Genomic DNA, 12,581 nt, shown 5'->3' on the forward strand with positions numbered 1-12,581 from the left:
TTAATGCCACATCCATGGATTGATATGTGAACAATGAATGTTAAAATGTGTAATGTGTGTCAGCAATTTAGTTCCTCTTATTTCACATGTTTTACTCAATGTTGCATTCCTCAAGAGAGTTATCTGTTTCATCATGCTGTGTTTCTGTGTCTTTTACTACTCTTGCATAGTGCACATTTTGACTCGTGACAGGTGTTTCTGAGGGGCTTCGATTGAGAGTGCTGGTGCGGAGGCTGAAGGTAAAGCAAAGTGCATGACAGTGGGTTGGTCTCTCTCTCTGCAGATCACACAGAACACTGGTCATGTATTCCAGTTGCAAATTAAATTCAGTGTAAATGTGTGTGAAGGGGTGCGTAGAGGTCAAAATATTCAGAAGGCAAAAGCAAAATGAAACAAAGTGGTTAAATGTGAATGAGCGCAGTGTTTGTTTGGGTTGGTAAAATGAGGGAGATGCAAGGCAGTGCATACAGGGAAGAGGAAAAAGAGGGTGCAGAAGAGGAAAGAGAGGAGGTTGAAAATGTGCAGATGGATGAGATGTGAAGAGAAAAAGGGCATACATATATAATGTAAAGCACACAGAACTGAAGGCCATACTCCTTCGATAGGTCTCAATAATATTTAATTCACAGTCTCACAATTTCAGAATTGAACCAATCATTGTTGTTACTCATTTATATTAAACAGCTAACAGCCATGACAAAGCCAAGAGCACTGACAGGTTTTAGGTGTATGCCAGTTGTGTTATGTTTATGAATGCAATAACATCTCAGAGAGAAACCACAATACAGGCCGGGTGGCACACTATGGGAATCACAGAATTTCATTTTACATGTTCCCTTTTAGAGAGCCCCCACTTTTTTATCCCATTTAAAGATCTGTCTGCACATATTTCTGTATGACTGATTGCAGCCAGCAGCTGTGGGTGCTTCCTGAAGCCTGGTTAGAGCATTTTCTTCCAAGGATGGTGCTGCCTGAAGTGCAAGACACTGGGCAAGCACACACTTTAAAGGGTCTAAAGTTGTTGCACTATACAATTTGTACATTAAAGTAACTGTTGAATGTATTAATCCAGTAAGATATGGGGCAGTTTTTTATGTGTTTAGTATTTCAAGACTATAGGGGTCATTACAACCTCGGCGGTCGGCATTAATATGGCGGTAAGTACTGCCAACAGGCTGGCGGTACTTACCGCCATATTATGAAATTGGTGGGTTGGCCAATGTACCACTCCGACCGTCACGGTGGTAACAGCCGCAGGGCTGGAGATATCCATCTCCAGCCCAGCAGCCGTCACTGTTCCGCCTGTGGGATTATGACCACCCCTACCGTCATGTTTTTTGCGGCTTTCTTAACGCCACAAAACCAATGGGGGTAGGCACTATCAGTGACAGGGAATTCCTTCCCTGTCACTGATAGGGGTCTCCCCCCTCCCTCTCCAGTTAGTCGCCTCTGCCCCCCATCTCTCCAAAGCCCCCCACACTCCCTACATTCACGCCCCCTTCACACACACACACACGCGTACACACACTCATTCCCACATGCATCCACGCATGCATACATCCATTCAATACGCAGAAACGCATTCACATAACACAACATACACGCAGTCACACCTCTATAGATGCACACACACATTCAACACACAACACACACCCGCACCCACGCATCCACAAACATTCACCCCCCCCCCCCCACACACACATACACACAACCGCACTTCAAAACAGTTAACACACTTGCAAAATAAGGTCTAAAATAACTCACCCAACATTTCAGGTTTTTCCTGCACAAATGAGAAAAATTTCACCAATTTTTGTGGGAAATAGCCCAATTAGCTCAGTCTGGCAACACAGATTCAAGCTGCAGCCAATAGGAATCTGGAATACATCACCAACCCAGTGTCACATGCGCGGGAAAGCAGCCCTGAAAAAGCCCTCTGGGGGTTGCAGTGCTAAATAAACCAGTCACATGATGGAAAAATAAACTGGTGGACTACAGTCTCCAAGCAGCAACAGTGCCTCGAGCAAAAAATAAAGAGTCTTAGAGCTGGTGTGTGTTGAGTCAACTCTGACAAGAACAGATGAGTTTGTCATCCTCTGTGCTAAAATCACCCCACTCCAGATGATGAAGCGGGAGGAAGACATCACAACTGGGCCTGAGTCTCACAAAATGGAACCCAGGGCCCTCCATGTATTGTACCATTAACAGGCACACATACACTCAATACATGTACACAGCCTACACACACTGCACAATACTGTATCCTTCATGTTCTGTACTACTCTTAGGCACACATACATTTATCATGCATGCACTGCATATTACAGTATACGTCATGTAGTATACCACTCATAGGCAGACATACATGCAGCACATGGATTCACCATGCACATACTGCTCAGTACTGCATTATCCCTGTATTGTACCATCCAAGTCACATGTACACTCAGAGCAGATACACCACTCATGTGCTACACAGCGCTACATGCCAAAACAATGTAGGCCAAGGGCGACATACTGTAGGAAAGTTACATCTTGCCTGGCAAGTTACCTGTTTCACTGTATGTATGTTTGTTTTTGCCTATGTGTCACTGGTATCCTGCCAGGCAGGACCCCAGTGCTCATAATGTATGCCCTATATACGTTCCCTGTGTAGTGCCTAACTGAATCACTGAGGCTCTGCTAACCAGAACCTCAGTGTTTATGCTCTCTCTGCTTTCACAATTGTCACTGCAGGCTAGTGACTATCTTCACCAATTCTCATTAGCACACTGGAACACCCTTATAATTCCCTTGTATATGGTACCTAGGTACCCAGGGTATTGGGGTTCCAGGAGATCCCTATGGTCTGCAGCATTTCTTTTGCCACCCATAGGGAGCTCAGACAATTCTTACACAGGACTGCCACTGCAGCCTGAGTGAAATAACGTCCACGTTATTTCACAGCCATTTTCACTGTACATAAGTAAATTATAAGTCACCTGTATGTCTAACCCTAACTTGGTGAAGGTTTGGTGCCAAGTTACTTAGTGTGTGGGCACCCTGGCACTAGCCAAGGTGCCCCCACATTGTTCAGGGCAAATTCCCGAACTTTGTGAATGCGGGGACACCATTACACACGTGCACTACATGTAGGTCACTACCTATATGTAGCGTCACAATGGTAACTCCGAACATGGCCATGTAACATACCTAGGATCATGGAATTGTCACCCCAATAACATTCTGGTATTGGGGGGGCAATTCCATTCATCCCCGGGTCTCTAGCACAGAACCTGGGTACTGCCAAACTGCCTTTCCGGGGTCTCCACTGCAGCTGCTACTGCTGCCAACCCCTCAGACTGGTTTCTGCCCCCCTGGGGTCTGGGCAGCCCAGTCCCAGGAAGGCAGAACAAAGGATTTCCTCTGAGAGAAGGTGTTACACCCACTCCCTTTGGAAATAGGTGTGAAGGGCTGGGGAGGAGTAGCCTCCCCCAGCCTCTAGAAATGCTTTGATGGGCACAGATGGTGCCCATCTCTGCATAAGCCAGTCTACACCGGTTCAGGGATCTCCCAGCCCTGCTCTGGTGCGAAACTGGACAAAGGAAAGGGGAGTGACCACTCCCCTGACCAATACCTCCCAGGGGAGGTGCCCAGAGCTTCTGCAGTGTGTCCCAGACCTCTGCTATCTTGGATTCAGAGGTGTTGGGGCACAATGGACTGCTCTGAGTGGCCAGTGCAGCAGGTGACATCAGAGACCCCTCCTGATAGGTGCTTACCTCTTTCAGTAGCCAAGCCTCCTTTCTTAGTAGCCAAACCTCCTTTTCTGCCTATTTAGGGTCTCTCCTGGGCTCTTCGTCAGATAACGAATGCAAGAGCTCACCAGAGTTCCTCTGCACTTCTCTCTTCGACTTCTGCCAAGGATCGACCGCTGACTGCTCCAGGAGGCCTGAAAAACCGCAACAAAGTAGCAAGACGACTGCCAGCAACATTGTAGCGCCTCATCCTGATGGCTTTCTTGACTGTTTCCTGGTGGTGCATGCTCTGAAGGCTGTCTGCCTTCACCCTGCACTGGAAGCCAAGAAGAAATCTCCTGTGGGTCGACGGAATCTTCCCCCTGCCAATGCAGGCACCAAATTACTGCATCACCGGTCCTCTGGGTCCCCTCTCATCCTGACGAGCCTGGTCCCTGCAACACATGTGCTAGGTCCAAGTGTCTTCCACAGTCCAGTGGCCCTTCTGTCCAAATTTGGTGGAGGTAAGTCCTTGCCTCCCCACGTCAGACAGCAAACCTGTGTACTGCGTGATTTGCAGCTGCTCCGGCTTCTGTACACTTTTCCAGGACTTCCTTGGTGCACAGTCTAGCCTGGGTCCCCAGCACTCCGTCCTGCATTGCCAACTCGCTGAGTTGGACTACGACGTCGTGGGACCCTCCTTTGTGACTCTGAATCAACCGCTGTCCTCAGATCTTCTAAGTGCCTGCTCCGGTATGTGTGCAGGTGCTGCCTGCTTCTATGGGGGCTCTCTGAGTTGCTGAGCGCCCCCTCTGTCTCCTCTTCCAGGGGGCGACATCCTGGTCCTTCCTGGTCCCCAGCAGCACCCAAAATCCTCAACTGTGACTCTTGCAGCTAGCAAGGCATGTTTGTGGTATTTCTACCTGGAAACATTTCTGCAACCTCCAGCACATTGTGTGACATCTTCCATCCAAAGGAGAAGTTCCTAGCCCTTTTCGTTGTTACAGAATCTTCGGCTTCTCCCACCCAGAGGCAGCCCTTTTGCACCATCATCTGGGGTTTAGTGGGCTCCTGCCCCCCTGCACACATTCGTGACTCTTGGACTTGGTCCCCTTCCTTTACAGGTTCTCAGGTCCAGGAATCCATCTTCAGTGTTTTGCTGGTGCTTGTGGTTCTTGCAGAATCCCCTATCACGACTATTCTGTCTTTCTGGGGTAGTATGGTAACTTTACTCCTACTTTTCAGGGTCTTGGGGTGGGGTATTTTGGACACCCTTACTGTTTTCTCACAGTCCCAGCGACCCTGGGGTCCATTCGCAATTCACATTCCACTTTTGGAGTATATGGTTTGTGTTGCCCCTAGGCCTATGTCTACCTATTGCATCCTATTGTGATTCTACATTGTTTGCACTACTTTTCTTACTGTTACTTACCTGTTTTGGGTTTGTATACATATAATTTGTGTATATTACTTACCTCCTAAGTGAGAGTATCCTCTGAGATAATTTTGGCATATTGGTGGTCATTACAACCCTGGCGGTCGGTGTTAAATCGGTAGTAAGACCGCCAACAGGCCGGCGGAAAAAAAATGGAATCACGACCGTGGCGGAAACCGCCAACAAAGACAGCCACTTTAACACTCCGACCGCCACGGCGGTACAAACAAACAGCACGGCGGTCACCGGCAACAGACAGGCGGAAGACAATGTACCGCCCACAGTATCACAACCTACCAATCCGCCGCCTTTTCCGGGGCGGATTCACTGCGAACAAAAATACGGCGGAAACAGGACTTTGAAGGGAAAACGCTCACCTCTACACACCCCACGAGGAACCAGGATGCCATGGAACCATAGCTTCACATTTTCTCTGCCCTTATCTTCTTGCTCCTCTACCAGGAGCACGAACACCGGCGGCGAAGACCACGGTGAGTACTGCACCTACGACACAGGGGAGGGGAGGGAAAAACCAGACACACACACACGCAACACGCAACACCCTGTGAGAAAGTAGCCTCTTTCTAGCCTTGTTACCCCCACTTTTGGCCTGTTTGTGAGTGTATGTCAGGGTGTTTGCACTGTCTCACTGGGATCCTGCCAGCTCATAGTGAAAACCCTATGTTTCCAGTATGTTTGTTATATGTCACTTTGACCCTGCTAGCCAGGACCCCAGTGCCCATATGTTTGTGGCCTATAGGTATGTGTTCCCTGTGTGATGTCTAACTGTCTCACTGAGGCTCTGCTAACCAGAACCTCAGTGGTTATGCTCTCTCTTTGCAAATTGTCACTAACAGGCTAGTGACCAATTTCACCAATTCACATTGGCATACTGGAACACCCTTATAATTCCCTAGTATATGGTACTGAGGTACCCAGGGTATTGGGGTTCCAGGAGATCCCTATGGGCTGCAGCATTTCTTTTGCCACCCATAGGGAGCTCTGACAATTCTTACATAGGCCTGCCACTGCAGCCTGAGTGAAATAACGTCCACGTTATTTCACAGCCATTTACCACTGCACTTAAGTAACTTATAAGTCACCTATATGTCTAACCTTTACCTGGTAAAGGTTGGGTGCTAAGTTACTTAGTGTGTGGGCACCCTGGCACTAGCCAAGGTGCCCCCACATCGTTCAGGGCAAATTCCCCAGACTTTGTGAGTGCGGGGACACCATTACACGCGTGCACTATGCATAGGTTACTACCTATGTACAGCGTCACAATGGTAACTCCGAACATGGCCATGTAACATGTCTAAGATCATGGAATTGTCACCCCAATGCCATTCTGGCATTGGGGAGACAATTCCATGATCCCCCGAGTCTCTACCACAGACCCAGGTACTGCCAAACTGCCTTTCCCGGGGTTTCACTGCAGCTGCTGCCAACCCCTCAGACAGGTTTCTGCCCTCCTGGGGTCCAGCCAGGCTTGGCCCAGGAAGGCAGAACAAAGGACTTCCTCAGAGAGAGGGTGTTACACCCTCTCCCTTTGGAAAAAGGTGTCAGGGCTGGGGAGGAGTAGCCTCCCCCAGCCTCTGGAAATGCTTTGATGGGCACAGATGGTGCCCATCTCTGCATAAGCCAGTCTACACCGGTTCAGGGATCCCCCAGCCCTGCTCTGGCGCGAAACTGGACAAAGGAAAGGGGAGTGACCACTCCCCTGACCTGCACCTCCTAGGGAAGGTGCCCAGAGCTCCTCCAGTGTACTCCAGACCTCTGCCATCTTGGAAACAGAGGTGCTGCTGGCACACTGGACTGCTCTGAGTGGCCAGTGCCAGCGGGTGACGTCAGAGACCCCTTCTGATAGGCTCTTACCTGTGTTGCTAGCCTATCCTCCTTCCTAAGTAGCCAAACCTCCTTTTCTGGCTATTTAGGGTCTCTGCTTTGGGGAATTCTTTAGATAACGAATGCAAGAGCTCATCAGAGTTCCTCTGCATCTCTCTCTTCACCTTCTGCCACGGAATCGACCGCTGACTGCTCAGGAAGCCTGCAAAACCGCAACAAAGTAGCAAAGACGACTACTACAACCTTGTATCGCTGATCCTGCCGCCTTCTCAACTGTTTTCCTGGTGGTGCATGCTGTGGGGGTAGTCTGCCTCCTCTCTGCACTAGAAGGTCAGAAGAAATCTCCCGTGGGACAACAGAATCCTCCCCCTGCAACCGCAGGCACCAAAAGAACTGCATCACCGGTCCTCTGTGTCCCCTCTTAGCACGACGAGCGTGGTCCCTGGAACTCAGCAACTCTGTCCAAGTGACTCCCACAGTCCAGTGACTCTTCAGTCCAAGTTTGGTGGAGGTAGGTCCTTGCCTCCCCACGCTAGACTGCATTGCTGGGTACTGCGTGCACTCTTCCAGGATTTCCTTTGTGCACAGCCAAGCCTGGGTCCCTGACACTCTAACCTGCCGTGCACAACCTCCTGAGTTGTCCTCCGGCGTCGTGGGATCTCCTTTTGTGACTTCGGGTGAGCTCCAGTTCACTCTTCTTCGCAGTGCCTGTCCCGGTACTTCTGCGGGTGCTGCCTGCTTCTGTGAGGGCTCCCTATCTTGCTGGGCGCCCCCTCTGTCTCCTCACACAATTGGCAACATCCTGATCCCTCCTGGGCCACAGCAGCATCCAAAAACCCTAACTGCGACCCTTGCAGCTAGCAAGGCTTGTTTGCAGTCTTTCTGCGTGGGAACACCTCTGCAAGCTTCTTCACGACGTGGGACATCCATCCTCCAAAGGGGAAGTTCCTAGTCCTCTCTGTTCTTGCAGAATCCACAGCTTCTACCATCCGGTGGCAGCTTCTTTGCATCTTCAGCTGGCATTTCCTGGGCATCTGCCCACTCTCGACTTTGTCGGGACTCTTGGACTTGGTCCCCTTGTTCCACAGGTACTCTCATCTGGAAATCCATCTTTGTTGCATTGCTGGTGTTGGTCTTCCTTGCAGAATTCCCCTATCACGACTTCTGTGCTCTCTGGGGAATATAGGTGCACTTTACACCTACTTTTCAGGGTCTTGGGGTGGGCTATTTTTCTAACCCTCACTGTTTTCTTACAGTCCCAGCAACCCTCTACAAGCTCACATAGGTTTGGGGTCCATTTGTGGTTCGCATTCCACTTTTGGAGTATATGGTTTGTGTTGCCCCTATACCTATGTGCTCTCATTGCAATCTATTGTTACTATACATTGCTTGCATTACTTCCTTTTGCTATTACTGCATATTTTTGGTATTGTGTACATATATCTTATGTAAATTTGCTATCCTCATACTGAGGGTACACACTGAGATACTTTTGGCATATTGTCATAAAAATAAAGTACCCTTATTTTTAGTATGTCTGTGTATTGTGTTTTCTTATGATACTGTGCATATGACACCAGTGGTATAGTAGGAGCTTTGCATGTCTCCTAGTTCAGCCTAAGCTGCTCTCCATAGCTACCTTCTATTAGCCTAAGCTGCTAGAAACACCTCTTCTACACTAATAAGGGATAACTGGTCATGGTACAGAGTGTAAGTACCCCTTGGTACCCACTACAAGCCAGGCCAGCCTCCTTCCTACACACCCCCACCCCCACCCTCACCCACGACAACACACACACACACTAATAGAGCATGATAAATTACAGTTACACCCCCTAAACCCCCCGGAAGAATGCAAAGACAAAAGGAAATTAGTGTAACCATTGTAATCTATTAAAATCCAGTACGCAAAAATATACATACACTATCAACAAATATATACACCAAGAATAGTAGTCCAGGTATTGCTCCATTGAAGTCTGTGGAACACTGAGCCCACACTGCATGGGTGAGGCCCACACTCAATACTTGAAAATGACGGAGTGAACACTGCAGGGGCGGAGGTGTCCTGTTCAGCAGTGCTTGTGGCGGCGGTGTCCTGTTCAGCGGTGCTTGTTGCGGCGGGGTACTTGGCAGCGACTCAGCTGCTGGCGGTACTGTCTGTGCAGTCCTGTCTGGCCCAGCGGGGCTGGTGCTGACGGTCTGGCCCAGCGGGGCTGATTCTGGCGGTCCTGTCTGGGCCAGCGGGGCCGATGGCGGTGGCCTCCTGGCCAGTGGGGATGATGGCTGTGGCCTCCTGGGCAGCGGGGCTGATGGCGGTGGCCTCCTGGGCAGTGGGGATGATGGCGGTCTTCTCCGCCGGGCTGCTCTTCCCAGACTTGCTGGGTTTCTTGTGCCCCTTCCCCACCTTGGAAGGTGTCGCAGCTGACTCCACACTCCCACCTATACCCCTGGGAGCGGCTTTGGTGGCTGGAGTCTTCCCCCTCTCCCGCCAGGCACTGGCCAACTTTTGATGCTTGACAGGTGGGGGACTGTCCGTGCTGTGGTTCTTTGCCACACTGGCTGCCCTGCTGCCTGGTGCACTCCAGAATCCGGTGACTACTGGCACCACTGGTCCCGGAGATGTTGTGGCTGAGGTGCTAGGTTGGGACCTGGAGAGTCGGGCCCAAGGAGACTGACGGGGTGGGGGAGGTGAGGGAAAGAGGTCAAGGGTGGACAGGAAAAGTTTCTTGGGGAACACTGGGACGGGTAGCTGGAGGGGGTTTGGGAGTGGAGGAAGAGGTTGTGGTTGTAGAAGGTGTACGTTTGGTGACTTTGGGTGAAGGTGCATGTGCTGGAGGCTGTCGTGAGGTGGATGGCTGTTGGGTGGGTGTGTGCCTGCGTTTGTGTACCTTTGGAGGTGGCGTCACAGACACACTGGGAGAGGACACAGGAGACGTGTGAATGGTAGTGGGGGTGGTGACTGCACGTGAGCGGGGTGTGGTGGTGTGTGTGCTGGTGATGGAAGTAGTGGCTGTAGATGTAGTGCATGCAGGTGTGAGTGGAGACGAGACTGGGAGGGAGGAGGGAGACGAGGAGGAGGGGGACACAGTGGAGGCAGTGGATGTTGGCGTGTCTGCATGTGTGTGATGCTTGCATGAGTGCCTGTGGGATGTGTGGTGCTTATGTTTGCCTGAGCTTCCTTTGTGTGTTGAGGTGTGTGCATGCTGGTCTGATGGTGTGCTTGGGGTAGGCTGAGGTACAGGGGATTGGATCTGGGTGGAGGAAGTTGGAGGGGGAGGCTATAGACAGGGACAATGGCTGCCATCAGTGCTGAGGCCAGAGTCTGAAATGCTCGCTGAAGGCCTGCTTGACCAGCTTGATCAGAATGGATGGCATTCAAAATGGTAGACTGCCCAACAGTGAGTGACCTGAGGAGGTCAATGGCCTCCTCACTGAGAGCAGCAGGGGTGACTGGGGCAGGGCCTGAGGTGCCTGGGGTGAAGGTGATGCCCACCCTCCTGGGTGAGCGGGCACGGGCAAAGGCTGAGGGGCTGCTGGAGGGCGGTGCTGGTAGGGGGTTGGCGGCTGTACCTGTAGATGTGGGGGGCACAGATGTGGCCGCCACCACAAGGGAGCTCCCATCAGAGGACGAGTCCGTATCAGTGGTGTCAGCTCCTGTCCCCGCCGTAGAGCTCCCCTCGCCCTCCATCCCACTGGTGAATTCAGACTCCGTAGTGTCGCCCTCCAGGGCCATGTGGGATGCAGCTCCCTCCTGCTCCCGTGCCACTGCTCCTCCGCCTGATGATGCTAATGCACACAAGAACAGGGAGACCACAAAAAGGGAGGGGGACGACAGAAGAAAGACATGTTGAGTGCATGCATTACCGCTACCGTTGGCGGACACGACAGACACAGAAGCCCCCTGCACTACGCTGCGCACTTGGGGTCCACTCTTCAATCCCTGGGACATGGCCTACAAGGCTATGGCCGACATCTGCACACATGAATGTCACAGGAGCCTGACTAGGTGTAGTTGGCACTGTACACAGGTGGGGTGGGGTGCCACAGGGTCTGCCAGAAGAAGGGGACCTAACTAGCACACTCACCCTGGCCTAGGGAAACCCATAGCCCACCTCCCCCACCCAGACTCCTCCAGTGCACGCTGAATCAGCTGAATGAGAGTGTACTCACCCCCTTGTGGCTGTTGTGATGCCCTCAAGCGCCCATCCAACTCCGGGTACGCCACCGGCAGGATCCTGAACATCAGGGGTGGTCATGGTGCGATGGGCACCCCTCCCCGTTGGGAGGCCATACCCAGCTGGGTCTCTGCCGTCTTCTTGCTCCAGCGGCGAATGTCCTCCGATCTCTTACGGCAGTGGGTGCTCCGTCTGTGATAGAACCCCCCAGGGTACAGAAGTCCTTGGCGATGCCACGCCAGATGTCCTTCTTCTGGTGGGCGCTGACCTACATGAATTTTACAGGGGAATAAGAAACGTTATTACCAACTGCACCGTCACAGTCATTGGCCCCCATCCCTACCCTTGTCATGTGGCACATGCACTCACTGTCGTTTCATGCATGCCTCATTCTCCCCCCCCATCTTTCATCCACCCCACTCCACACAGGCATAGCCCATACAGCATGCTCCCAGTGTACTTACCTGTTTGTCTGGAGGACCGTAGAGTAGCGTGTACTGGGGGAGGACCCCATCCACGAGTTTCTCCAACTCCTTCTTGGTGAAGTCAGGGGCCCTTTCCCCAGACGCACAAGCCATTGTCTCTTCCAGACTGAGGTCACAGCAGCTCTTGCAGTGTAGGTCCTCTCCTGTCAAAGATCAGGTATCGCGTGATTGAACAGATAGAAAATGGCAGTCACGTCCACGCCGGTGCGTACCATCACCGCTGGCGTACATCGTCATTGGCTCCTGGGACCCATAGGGTCCAATGTTAACCAATGCAGAATTGTGCTGTGGTCTTCGACCGCCTACCGCGACGGTGTACAACAACAGCGCAGTTACCTCACATCCCATTGTCCCACTTTACAGATCAGGCAGCCGCCATTTCAGGGGCCCACATGGCTTCATTTTTAACTGCGTCACACATACCTAGGCCTTGCCTCAACACTAATACATGCAAATTTCGGATTATGAATCGTGTTCTGTGTAAGCTGTGTGTACGTCCTCTGAGTTGGTTGACTCTGTGCTCGCTGTTGTCCTTCATAGGCACCGTCCGCTGGGACATGTGAGGAGATGGTGACATCCTTCGTTGTACAGACCGCTGGTGGACCTGTCGACAATGGAGGAAAGACATGTGATCATCACCTATAGGCTTGATCGTGCCACAATCCTGGAACTGTGTGCCCAGTTGGAGCCAGACCTGATGTCAGCTATCCACCATCCCACAGGAATCCCCCCTCTAGTGCAGGTGCTGTCAGTACTCCATTTCCTTGCAAGTGGGCCATTTCAAACAACAGTGGCCATAGCATCAGGGATGTCCCAGCCTATGTTTTCCAACGTGTTGTCCAGAGTGTTGTCTGCCCTGCTGAAACACATGCGGAGCTACATCGTTTCCCGCAGGTGGAGGATTTGCCTACAGTGAAAGATGATT

The sequence above is a fragment of the Pleurodeles waltl genome, chromosome 5, assembly GCF_031143425.1.
Source record: "Pleurodeles waltl isolate 20211129_DDA chromosome 5, aPleWal1.hap1.20221129, whole genome shotgun sequence".
Taxonomy (NCBI): Eukaryota; Metazoa; Chordata; class Amphibia; order Caudata; family Salamandridae; genus Pleurodeles; species Pleurodeles waltl.